We start from the raw sequence: 12,356 nt of genomic DNA on the forward strand, positions 1-12,356 counted from the left end.
ATTACTTCTGTGTTATATAATTTTATAGATATCTGCTGAGAGAGGAAAAATTCATATTTAAGCTGTTAGCACTATCCCAAATGACATTCTCATTTGGGAGCTGATTAAAAGAAACAAAACACTAAACCAACCAGATCAAAAACCTGTATCAATCAGGCCCCAAGTATGTTATTTCTATCTTTCAAGAAAACTTTGTATGAATAAAACTTAAAAAAAAAAAAAATATTATGGTTATTCTATTTACTATGGTGCTTCAGTGAGGGTATGAAAAATTACATTTCCTGAAATGACAGAACAGCAAAAAAGCAATTAATGCCAATACAGTGATATTAATGTCATTGAATTGCTGCTTTGATGGGAATAACAACTACCCTATCCAACAACTACAGACAGAGCAAGGAATTCCACAAGTCAGTCCATACCTCTTAGTTTGTCATTTCCATTGTTCCAGCCTCAGTTTAACATTAAGCTTATTCTTATAGCAGTTTAAAAAGCCAAAAAGGTTTTATCCAGAATATGAACTGCCTCTAAGATGATCGTGCTTTTCTGTAAAGCAATATTTACCTGAGAAGGCTGGGAGGAATTGTTATCTTTGACTCCCTGGTCTTGTTGTTGAATGGATGTCTCATTGCTTACATACCCACCTGGGTGCAGACCCGGGAAATAACAGGGGCTTTTTATTTAAAGAGTATTTATTGCTTTTAAATACACAACATATGACTCAGCGTGGGAGTTCAAGGTTTTTACTGGGTGATAAAGGGGGCATTCAGGAGCCCTGCTGGGTCACAGGCATGGCAACCAGCTTCACAAAATGCTTCACTTCTGTTCTGCTTCAAAAACCACACCATTGTTGTGACCAGGGTAAGGAACAAACAGGCAATTATGGATTGCAATGCTAGTTTAATCTCAAACATTGCCTTTTCTACCAGCGCCACGAACAAACTCAGGTGCACATATTTGCACCTATTTTCAAATGGTTAGAACAATCTACACCCTTGCAATTAGCTTGTGATTTTTAATACCTCCCCAAATATTAAGCAGACCATATCGTTTATGGTATCACACAGACCATAAGTCTGTTAGTCTGTGGTTACAATTCTCAGACCCTCCTGCATAACTGCATCTCGTCCAGGCTGAAATCGTTTCATCGAGAGCGAGATAACTCTTAAGACATTTTGAAACCAAAACTGACATCTCAAAATCTATCACTGAGCCTCTCGAACTCGAGCTGGGAGCCCAGGACAGGGAGCCATTGGTGTGCTGCTGGCTGGGAAGCCTGCCCTCGGACACGTGCACTCCGTGCTTGGACAAGGCTCCCAAACGCCTCCCTTCCCTCAGCCCCATCTGCTGCGGTGGCGCGGTGCCCACTCGCCCGCCACGGTGCCAGCTTCTCAGTGCCAAGCAAAATGAGTTTAGATGGGCAGCTTGTGAGCTGTGCCACTTCTGCAGAAAGCCCCTCCTCTGTGAGGGCACTGGCACCCGGGTGCCAAACGCCACCTTGTACTTTGATGGCATCTGCTGCTACTCGCTCACGTGCCAAGAGCACAGCACCGAAATGGAGACGGCAACAGACAGGAATCTACATTTATCTGTGCTCACACACAAAGCCATCAGAACAACACAGGGCATCAAACTCCATGTTAAACTAGAGCACGACCTCAGAAGGGGCAGGTAAGGAAAATTCACAACTGATGATGACATCAAGAAACAAACAAAAAAAAACAACAAAAAAACCCACGAGGGTAAAAAGGTCCAAACCACAGTTTTGCACCTACCAAAAGGACTATAAAGCACCTAAACTGCATTGGCCTTGTTGTGTTCTCCAATATATTTACAGTGCAAGAATTAAAGATGTTCTGTTAAAAACACAACTCAAATGCAAAGGCACAAAGAAAAACAAACAAAACCAACCAAAGCCTCACTAGGAATTCCTTAGCCTGTCTTCCACTTCCCTTCATAGATGTTTATGCTCTACTTATCCTCTTAATGGCCCAACATGTTAAACACTTGCCTGTTCCAGACCTCATAAGCAGAAAAACATCACTTTCCTTTCTTTCTAATGCAGAAGATTACAAATACTTAGAGCCTCTCTTCAAAAGACAATAAGGGTTCACTGATAGCTTTTTCCAGCAGCTTCCTCCTTGTCTGACCTCACTTACAAATGAGCTTCTTGTATTCATTTTTTCTCCCCTCAGAGGCTATAAATCGTAATGGATTATAATTAAATGTTATTTCTTTGTATTGTTTGTACATCAGGAAGAGGTTTCTGTTGCATTAGCAACTGTACACACACAGACACTGAAGAACAGGCTCTCCCATAAAGAGCAAACAGTCGTGTCTAGACAAAGGCGTCCCAGGTGCTGCTTGTCAGCTCGTTATTCCTCCCTCCTAAAATGAGGAACAAGCCTAAACAGGAAAGATGTGTTGCCCCCAGCTTGCCACTTACTTCAGAGGTTGTGGGTCCAGGAAATTCTCATGTTTGTGTAAGAACAACACACAAAACTTTAATTATTACAACCCAGACCAGCTAATCTCTTTCCGATGCTTTGACTGCAATAATGAATAAAATCTTTCTCCCTCTCTCCCCTTCTTGTCCACCTGTCACTGTTTGATGACTCAGACAATGATGGCCAGGCTGAGTCATGGCAAAGGCTCACCCCAGTCCCTGTCTGTCTGCTCTAGCAATGGCCTGAGGGGGCTGTTTGAGTAAATACAGGTCAAGGTGCTTCCTACAGTGATTATATATCTAAAACTTTGTTAAGGAAACTTCTCTGTCTGACCATACAGGAGGCACTCTGGCAGTCCCACTCCCAGTAGCAGAGACTTTCACTGCTGGGACTGAATGCCCTTCACAGTGGGCAGCTCCAGTGACCCAGCAGGTCCCCGCTCGACTCCCTGCACACCCCACTCACAGGCAAATAAGGTTTCCTTCAGCAGAGTCTCAGACACCCTAATCCTTAAAATAATTTAATCTTGGTGCAATTACGAGACAACAAAATAACAACCCGAGCTGGACCTCAAACAAGGGACCCCCCCCGGGCTTTAATCCCCTCACAGTCCAAGCACAAGTCTCGCTCTTCCTCCTGAGCCCTCAGCTCCTGCCTTGTCCCTGGGTGTCCCTCACCTGGCTGGGCTACAGGTCCTCCTGCCCTGTGTCATGGAAAGGGTCAGCAGTTCAAGGCATCTTGCCTTGGGCTTCCACCCAGAGCACCACCTGCAGCTCCCACCGCAGCTGCACCCCAAAGTACCTGCACCCCATGAATTCCTCAACAACTGTCAGAGAGCTTCAGGTCTTATGCTTCTTTCTGTTGCTGTTGTAGTAGCTGTTAGGCTTTTCAGTCTAGTTTGTCTTTATGCAAGGTTTTCACAAGTAATTTCTCACAACTTTTTTTTTTTTTTTTTTAAACAGAGGAAACACATTATTTTGTTAACACTTTATATTTCCAAAAGAAATCTTAAAGAAATCTCTTCTTTTACTCTACGTGTCTGTACTATATTTATAGTGTTTGCACCTTGTCTGAACGAAGTGTTATCCTGTTCATAGATCAGGCAGCCAGAACACACAGCTCCAGCCACAGCACATTACTCACCACTTTCTCACCTAGGCTGTCTATGAAACTCGCACCTCCAGGAAGAGGGATCCGTCTGATGATGTTACTGCCAGGGCACAGCAGGAGCACTCAGGCCGAGCTTAAATAGACTCCCTTGCAGGGGTGGATGGGGGTCCCAGGTGAGGGTCATTTGGGTGCATTAGTGCCTCTCCTGCTCTTCTTTTGGCTACGCTTTCTGCTCTGCTGATACAGAACTGCATGAGTCACACATTCAGGGGAAATGTTCCTATCACTTACCGAGACTTCTCAGCTTCACTGTCCTTTGCAAGAATTGTCCCAGAAGGTTTTTTTGTGCTGCAAATTATTAAATAAACAGCTTTCACATATCCAAGTATTTCCTCTGGCTCCCCATAAAGCTAGCTTTTTTCTTCACTCTGTAATTAGGCACATTTGTACTTCAACCTCAGACACCTCATCCTGTCTACAAGACAGCTTTGATCAGGCCAAGTTTTAAACACCGTTTCCACAACCACATCTCATTTTTGTCAACTGCTATTCAATTCAATGGGAATATGAAATAAGGTCTGACTGGTTTACCTGGAATTGAATCAAGCATATGATCTTGTAACTGCTGAAACCCCTATTGCAACTAGCACACATGTCAGTTCCTGGCAAACCAGCAATATTTAAGGAACACTTAAATATCAATATTACTTTTAAGCAAGGTGTGTAGCACTCCTACCGCTCTCAGACTTTAGCACATACTTAAATTTAAGGACAAGATGAAATATTTTCCTGATCCTGTAATATATATTAGAACTGCTTTTAATTGCAATAGTTGGTAAACATGTCTTTCACACTGTACTATCACATATGTTGCATTGCCAATAGCTGCTAGCATTTTTCTATTTCACTGTGCTGCCATTTCATCAGCACAGACTGTGCTGTTGTTTTTATTCTCCAAAACAGCCTGACTTTATGATTCTGTTCATTTCACACCTGGCAACACAGAAAATGCAGAGGTAATAGAGGGGAAATCCTTTAGCAATCAGTAAAATGACTGGAGCTGCAGTGGAGATGTGTGTTATTTTCTCAAGCACCAATAAAACGCATGTGAATTTTCAAGGGAGCTACAAGTCACTTTTTGCTCCTGTGACATGCCAGCAAATGCTCAGGTTATCATTTAATAATATGGAAGACAGCACTCATCACAACCCTCCCACAGCAAAATACCAGGGCAGCAGGTGTTGCAATACAAAGTACCTCAATGAGAAATACATGTAACAAACACACTGTTGATGCTAGAAATAGATTTTATGTAGATGTATAGAAATACAAAAGCTCACAAACACACACAGGTACATAAAGGCATGTTCTTCTATAGCTTATAGTAGTGAAAAAAACATGGAACATATTTTTACCTGAAACATGATGGAAAGTTTAGGCTCTGAAAAACAAGTCCAGTAATGACTCTGTAGAATTCCATGTCTGTGGTTTCATGATGTTCTCTTGGTCGGTGTCTTGGAGCTTAGTCTTCTCTAGAGGTGACAGGTTTATTCCTGAGACTGGGAAGACAAACTGTATGTTTTCCAATAGGTATCAATAGGAAAGAAACCACTAATAAAATTCTGCATTTGAACAAAAAATTTCCATTGTCTTCATCTAAACAGTGGTTTATGTAGCCATTTTTATTCAGCACCAGTAAACAATCTACAGGATACAGTAAACAATCTACATGATAACCTGTTGTTATCATGAATCCAGATCCAACCCATCTTCCTCACCTGTGGATGGCAGAGGTGAGGAACCAGAGCATGGGCTATGCCTGAGTTCCCCAGGATGATTTCCTGCAAGATGTCCAGAAGAAATACCAGAAGAAAGACCTGAAACATGCAGAGAAGTCAGGTCTGGATGAATTGAGGAGCCCTCATCTTAAACAGCTACCTCAAGCCATGTAAGAAGGAAAAAATTCCTCAGGACAAGAGGATGTGGAATGAAAGAGCACCATCACCACAGGGATTACATCCATGGCCCATGAAGGACAAAACAAAGGCAACCAAGACTTGGAAACTCTTCTGCAAAACTGTTCAACACACTCCTGACCTTATTTCAAATTCATTTTCTCTGAACTTCTTCTGAACAAATTTCTCTGCACGTTTCACTATAAAAATATACTTCAAAAAATGCCTGGTGATTCTATATAATTTGTAAGTGCTGTCATGTTACTAATGCCAGCTAACTTTGTCTCCCAATGTTTCATTTACTGCTCCAATCAATATTGAGACTGCAATGGAACAGGAGATCTTCCAGTCAAATATATGCTGAGAAACTCTTTCACAGTACAGAAAGTGTCCCCACAAGATATATAAGTAAGGGATTCAAATGTAAATTAATTGCTTAATAAAGCATAAAATAATGAACAAACAACTAATGAAATTAAGCACTAAACTGAATATATTTGCATGAATATTTAATATATTTTATTACATTTTAATAAAAATTATATTCATTTGATGACATTAAATACATGCATTCTTAAAAGCTTCAAAATGGTCACACAATCGACATATGAAAGACACTAAAACTTTTGGGAGGAAAAACTTGCTGTCTTAGTGATATTTTGTAAACGATCATTATCCCACTATTTCTAGTAAAGGCTTTTGCTTTAAAAACACCCTTCCAAAAATGTAATGTGCAGAGAAAAAAAGCATGCACTCTAATGACTTTATGCCTTGTTTTTTTTTCAGTGAAGGGCAAGCCTGCAGGGGCCTAAGGGAAGGCAGGCAACAAATGTCATCTTTCTTTTCATATAATTGTATGCCCATGTGCTTTATGTAATCAAAATAAATACTTCAATTTGTTACATATTTTGCTGGAGGAACAGAAGGCATATGGAAAAAAAAGCCCTAGAGGCAAATGATCTCACTCACCTGGAAAACAATGTGTGTGTTAATAGAGTAATTTGTTAATTAAAGATTCTAAGATGTCCACCAAAGCCATTTATTTCTGAATTACCACTTCCTAGAGTTAAACAAGATCCCTGGTAAAATGTAATTAGAAACTCTATTTTTCCTCTGTCTCAGGCGTTCCTGAGTGCAATCAATTTGACAAGCATCCCAAGAGTTACCTCAGCAGCAGATGGTCTCCGCGCCAGCCCAACGAGCACAGCGCACCAAGAACAAAACAGATAAAACAATTTCATGCCTGTCACTAGAGCTCGAAGATACCAGTGCTGTGCTGAAATATCTTCAAGCTAAGCTCCTTACTGGTGCTGCAACACAAAACTGAGGAAGATAAAAAAAAAATACTCATTTATAAGACTCCAAACACGGTGAATTTTTTATTTTTTTTTTTTTTTCAGGGATGCTTAAAACATAGGTAGTGGTGCTTCAGCTCACTGTAGCAAATGTGAGAACTTGGCCATAAAGACACCTGGGAACACTTTCTATTTCAACCACGTGGCAGCACATTCTAAAACTTTCAGCTGGTTTTTCTTGTTCTTTAAAGAAAATAAAAAAGAATTACCGTGTTCTGTGTTGAGAACCCCAATAATTCCAGTTTTGTTTTTCAAAAAGGAACAAAGACAAATGACTACCTTGCCCTTACTGCAGTAACACGACACAAGGAGGTAAATAACCCACAGGTGTGTGTTATTCAGGAAAGCCCTAATTCCGAGGCTTTCCAGGGGGGTTTTTTAGGTTGCTATGGCAGGAAGAAGGAAGAATTGTTCTGGTTGGAACCACGGTGTTTGGCTCTAATTCCTGCTGCTGCTGTTGGCTGTGCTCCCAGGTTTAACCCCATGGGTGGTAGCGGGCTCTCCATCCGTCCTGAGGCAGGAACCCAAAAGGATGAAAGAAAGTTGTGTGGAGGGATGGTGCTGGAACTGGTGGTTATTTTTAAAAATGCTCTTCCAGGTGCAAAATGTAGTAGGAAGACAGAGCTAATAGCTCAATAAGACAGTGGGGAACTACATGGTACGGTTGCTTCTGTTCTTAACTGTGGGCAGGTCATATTTGACTTATAAGTAATCACAGCAGAGCTTCTTTCTGGCAAGTTGCTAAGAGACGTACTTAAGATTTCAAAAGCTCCATTGTCTGGTTCCCCAGGAAAACTAGGAAATTCTATAGCAAAGAAAACTCACTGTATATATTGTAATGAGTCTTAGGGATTTCTCAAACAAAAGCACCAATGCAGAGCTATTCTTATTTCTGGGCCCATCTTAGGTATAAGCACAGCTTATCACACCTTTACCCCCTCTTGTTACAGGTGCTGCTCTGTGGTTCTTCACTGAATTGTTTACAAGGAATTGTTCCTTTAATTAAGCTTATAAATTTACAGTTATAAAATTTAACAACTGATATTAAGAACAAGATGTTCTCTTTGCATTAATACGTGCTTTGCCATATATAAAGTTGTATTTATAAAAACATAGCTGTCTTGAGTGATTAAACCACACAAGTACTCATTTCTAGACATAAAAAAACCTAAATCTGCCATTTTAAATTTTTGAAACACATGCATGTTATGCATCAGTCAGAGAATGTACTATCAGTGTGGATACTCCTAAATACTAATCCACTGCAAAGTCATTTTGCTGTAGTAAGCATTTGAAAGCAGAGAAATTAAAGCTGATGTGAAAATAACTCAGCAGGAAGATTAGTACACTAAAGCCAGCATGGAAGACATGATAGTCCATGAAGACATATGGTAAATAATGGTATTCTATATGCCAGATAATCAGTATTTCTGGAAAAAAGTTGCAGAAGGCCCAGCACTGCAGCAGCAAAATGCTTAACACAGGAAATTGGTAGTTTGTGTCCTGGCTGTTACTGATAGAGAGGTTTTATCCTTCTGTGTTGGCCACTGTGTGTGTCTTCAAAGCTCGGTGATTCTGAAAGTCCCCCTCTCTTTCTGGAGTTACATTCACTTCTGGCATTTGGCCTGATTTCAGCCATTTAATATTGGCTCACTTTGCAGCTCTGAGAGGTGTGTTTCCTTCCAGAGCAATGGTTTCTTCTGCCTAAGTTTCCTGGATACTTCGTCATGCCTTTCTTGACTTTAAATTAAAAAAAAAAAGAGTACTCTTTAAACACAACCAACCCTCGTTTTTCTACTCCAACAGTCAGATATGGAAGTGAGCCAAGAGTCCCTCACACCCACCAGCTTCTGTACATCAGAAATTATTTTCCCTCTTTTCCTGCATCTTACCTCAGTGGCCTCTCTAATGACCATTTTGCTTCAGGTTGTGTCTGAACACCAACCCTTCACCTGTCCATCTCACCACCTCTTTCAACCTGGATAATTTTTCTTAAGCCTGTTCTGGCCAGAGAGAATATATTTAGTGCATAACTAGCGACACATCAAAATAAGCCGCCGAAGGTTTCCAAGTTTCTTTCCACAATGCAGACCAACATGCAAGGAGAAAATACTTCATCTTAATCCTTTTAATCATAGAATCACTGAGGTTGGAAAAAAGCTCTAAGATCATTGAGTCCCAGCTATGTTCAGCACTGCACCACGTCCCCAAGTGCCACATCCACAGGCTGGTTTTGTGCACTTCCAAGGGGAGGATCAGTGGGGAGAGTGAAAGCCTGGAGAGGCTGTCCCACATTTACACAGATATTCTGGCACTTTGCTAGGAGAGGGACAAAGGGGAAACTGCTCTGGGAAACAGAGGGGAGACAGAGCTAATGGATTTTCCAGTAACCTGCACATTTCCTTGATAAGGACCTGTGGGAACCACTGCTCCAGAGGTCTGGAGAGAATCCCATTGCACGCTGCCTGCTCAGCAATCTCTCTCTTAGATATTTGTGCTGCAGAGCAGCATTTGCAAGTTCAGGAAAAAGTCTAAGTGTATTAGTTTGGCACTAAAATGAAAAGGCTGAATACAATTACCTCCTCTAGGAAACTAATAAATGTGCAAACTAAAATAAAAACCAGGAATACATTACTGGGCTAAGATAAATCTGTTAATTCCAGTTTCTTTGCCTACGTTGTTCATCAATGGGAAATGTGAATAACATTGCACGTGTATTCTTTTATTTCTACACAGAAATATTTTTAAAGAGAAATCTGACTGAAAACCACGGAGCTACTGCTCAGACTTAATCTGGGAACAGTACTTTGGAATATATTGTAAGGCTACAAACAAACTGTGTTCTTATGGCTGCTGGCAGAGCAGTCAGTAGATCAATGCCTGGCAAATCAATAAGATAATCTAATGGGACCACGAGAAAAACTTGAAACTTGAGCTGCTGAACCAAAGTGAGAACAGCTCTGCCACTGTAACTGAAATGTGTCTTAAATTACCTGGAGGAACAAAAGGGTTTTGAAAACCTTTGACCCATTCCGTTTGATAGAATACAACTTAACTGTAAAATAATCAATAGAACTAATAATTCCCTTAACATCTACGAGTGAAAAGGTTTCACCTGATGTGGTGAATAAATATGTAGCATAATTGCAGTTTGTCAAAAACAAATCAACTCTTGATGAAATCTACAGGGATTAGAAAATATCACTCGCCAAAAAGGAACTTACACTATTATAAGCAAAGCATAAATAAAAATGGGATCCACCCAAACAGTGCATCCAGAGAAAACTGGATTAAGTTATTGGTAAATACATAAAAAAGTAAAAATTGTCACATTTTATGCCCGGCCATGCACCTTTAGATACAGCCACCTGTCATTCCTCTGCTTCAAAATTTCACAACTGATTTTTTGTACCAGTGGCAAAAGGTGAAGGAAAATGCAAACAGAGTTGCCTAAAACCTTCCTTAATTTGGAAAATAATCTGGGATTTGAACATCACTCCCCAAATCTGGATTTTAATTTTTTTTGTGAGGTTGCAGGACGGGGGTTGGTGCAAATGCTGACTTATCTCTGCTCCAAGCATGAGACTGGGCTGTCCCTTGGAATCCCACTTCTGTTTGGGCTGATTTTTAGCAGTGTGCCTTGACTGAAATCATGAGGATCTGATGGTCTTCCATGCAGGTCAGACATGGCTCTGTCCACCTGAGTCCTCAAAACCTAGAAGGATGGGTGTTCTAACACCTCCCTGGGTAACTTCTCCCACTATCACATGAATTAAAAAAAAAACCTTCTCCCAGCCCAGAAAAAAACCCACAAACTCCACAAATCCCAAACCCAAAAACCCAAACAAAAAAACCCCACATCTATATGCAGAGCTTCAAGCTTCAATAGAAGTATTCATTATACATCAATATATTTTTATAACTAAAATTAAAATTAATAGCAAATGTGCTAAATAAAATGCATATTTAAAATGACATAACATTTCAAAAAATGGATTTAATCTCCCCTCATGCATGTTTAATTAAGGTTTTAAATTATACCACCCTGCACTGTTGAGAAATGGGTTTTTTACATTATTTAGCAATGGTTTCACATCATGCCAAAGGTAAAAGCAAGATCAGAGCAGTGGGGCTTTTCTCATTGGTTCTGGAATGTTTGTGTTCATTGATTGATATCCATCATATGATACTTGATTATAAGAAATATATAGATATAGATATGGTATATTTACCAGTGTTTCTAATACATTCCCAAATCCACTAGAACTATTTTATCAATGTCAAACCTTAACAGTTTATACTGACCCAGTATTAGCTACAGCACATTACAATTCACACCATCACATAGTTCATGACCTGGCTTTTCAACCAACAAAGGGGTTTTTCTCTAATTCTTAATAACAAGACTCTCCATTCAAATAATGTAGAAGAAGGTGGGACATAAGCACAACGACCTGAAATCAGTCATCCTGGTTAGTTGGCTTATTCTTCCTAATTGGAAAATGAAATATTACACTACTTTGGATGCTATTATACTAGGAAACAAGTCAGGCATATATGTGCAATTTGCTCTATAGTATTTCATATATATATTCTTCTGAGGCAGTTGTGCTGATTTTAGCTGAAAGTTTTTGTAATTTTTTTTTTCAATGATGACTCTTCAATTGAAAGCGATGTGAAAATGTGGATCTAAATACAAACCCGTACACATATTTTATCTGATTTAACATTCCATTATCACCACATAAGTCAAACAGCAGGTAAAGCCCTGTCGTTATAGGTCACCAGATATCTAGAGAGGTCAGTAATTTGACATATAAACTATAAGACATTTACTGCAGATGCCCATCACTGGATGTATTGACAGTGAGCAGCACTAAAATTCAAAAGCAGCTTTGGTGATTTCATGAGAGGATTTTTAAAGTAAAGTGCTGCTTAGACAGAACAGAATTATCACACTGTACAGACCCCAAATATCTCGGGGGACACACAAGAAATGTTGCACAAAATGTTCTTTACTCATATATAAAGTGTACTTACCTGAACAGGCTCGGTACAGAGCTCTGTTATACTGCAGCCATGCCCAGCTCTTTGGCACTGGGTGAATGCACTGTCTGGGTGTTATTTCAGCTGGGAGTTTTTCATCTTTATTCTGCAGCTGGTATTGTCTCTGTACTATGAATTTCACGATGTGAAGCTGAATTTAAGTGGAGTCATTTAAACGAAGTTGTGCTCCTGGCTACATATTCTTTAAAGGGATGGGATTTCGCCTCATATGCTGCTATGATCAGTGGTTGCTCTCCTGGTGGGTTCTCCATGGCATTGCAGGCATAAAAGAATTGCACACTACTGTAAGTGGAGGGGGGGGGGGAGAATAAAAAATAAACCTCAAAAGTTCAAACAGCAACAAAGACATGAACAGCACACTACAGTAGAAATAAACCCCTGTAGCACATGAAACCTGAACACAGCATCAGCAAGGCTGTAGA

At 40.1% G+C, this 12,356-nt stretch overlaps 1 protein-coding gene across 1 annotated transcript in view; it reads right to left on the bottom strand.

Annotated features, from left to right (window-relative positions):
- Window positions 1-5,026: 5,026 nt before the first annotated feature.
- Window positions 5,027-12,356, bottom strand: part of ZNF804A (zinc finger protein 804A) — a 167,106-nt gene continuing 159,776 nt past the window's right edge. The window contains exon 5 of the transcript XR_007905058.1: window positions 5,027-5,116. The gene's annotated coding sequence lies outside the window, so the exon portion shown is untranslated. The remainder of the gene's footprint in view (window positions 5,117-12,356) is intronic.

This window comes from Manacus candei, unplaced genomic scaffold (genome assembly GCF_025592945.1).
Source record: "Manacus candei isolate 608988 ecotype Guabito, Panama unplaced genomic scaffold, ASM2559294v1 h1tg000029l, whole genome shotgun sequence".
NCBI lineage: Eukaryota > Metazoa > Chordata > Aves > Passeriformes > Pipridae > Manacus > Manacus candei.